Below are 1,223 nucleotides of genomic sequence, written 5' to 3'. Positions count from 1 at the left end.
AATCCTGGACAAACATTACTGAATCAAACCAAAGGCAGCTGTGTCTACCTCATGTTTCCAGGTGTGCTTTACTGCAATGCAAACATTGTTTCCACTCAAACTGTGTTGTGTTTTCTTTTCTTTTTTTTTTTTTTCAATGTATGACTTGGATGTAGATGTGCAACTCTTCCTATGCACTACGGGACCCACATGGAAAGAATTAGATACTTCCAGCAGGATGTGACCCAAGTGATCCTCTTAGAAAAACAGCTCTATGTTAAAGCAAACTAAAGTCCATCATTTCCTCTCTGAAACTGGATTCTTCTCTGGACTCTGAGATCTTTATAGCTGTGCTAAATTATTACACAGTTCAAGAAACACTTCAGTTAAGCCCCAGTTATTCCCACACCTAGTGGATTTACATTTCCAGCATTCTTTTAACCAACATGTTTCTTCTGACTGGAAATAATTTTCAACATGTTGCATTGACAAAGAGAGATAGTCCTAATCTAAGGCGGATATCTGGTCTAGAGTTTGAGATTAGGGTGATTGCAAGATGCTCCCTCAAAATCTAAAAGATTCAAAGCTCCTGAGTCCCACCAGAAACATGCAAAACACTGATTGTAAACTACAAAAATTGCTAACAACAGCTTTTCCATTGATTGTTGATTTTATTTTTCCAAATGACACTGCTCTATTTTTACCAATCTAAATGTCAAGCCAAGTATTGAATTAGACTTTGTCCTGTCTAAGAGCATGCATTGCCGCTCCCTCCATTTGGTATCCACTTTTCTTTTATTTGATGACAGTTTCTTTCTCTAAATTCTTAATTGTAAAATTTTTCATTGTTGTGTCATTTTTGTCGTATAAATGGAGGTAGAGGAAACAATATCGGCCTAAATAATTAGTGAAAAAAAAACTGTCAGCACATATTGAGGATCAGTTAGACTGAAGACAAAATAATCAGTATCACATTGGCCTTAAAAAAAAACTGTATTGATCAATCTTAACAGAATTTTGATGTTTTTATTCAGAACATCCTGTAAAACAAATAAAAATAAATTTACAATAAACAACCACCATTTTTTCCCTCAAAGTCACCCTGAAATTTCTTCGTAGCTGCATGATCTTTGATGAAGCTGTTTTGAGCCAAGTGAAAACCAGACTAAAGTGAGAAACAGACTCGCCTTGATGCAGAAATGACCATTTCCTAACCTTTATATATACCATCAACATATTCTCAT

The sequence above is a fragment of the Cyprinodon variegatus genome, unplaced genomic scaffold (assembly GCF_000732505.1).
Source record: "Cyprinodon variegatus isolate N-32 unplaced genomic scaffold, C_variegatus-1.0 Scaffold391, whole genome shotgun sequence".
In the NCBI taxonomy this organism is placed as follows: domain Eukaryota; kingdom Metazoa; phylum Chordata; class Actinopteri; order Cyprinodontiformes; family Cyprinodontidae; genus Cyprinodon; species Cyprinodon variegatus.
This window is presented reverse-complemented; position numbering follows the sequence as displayed.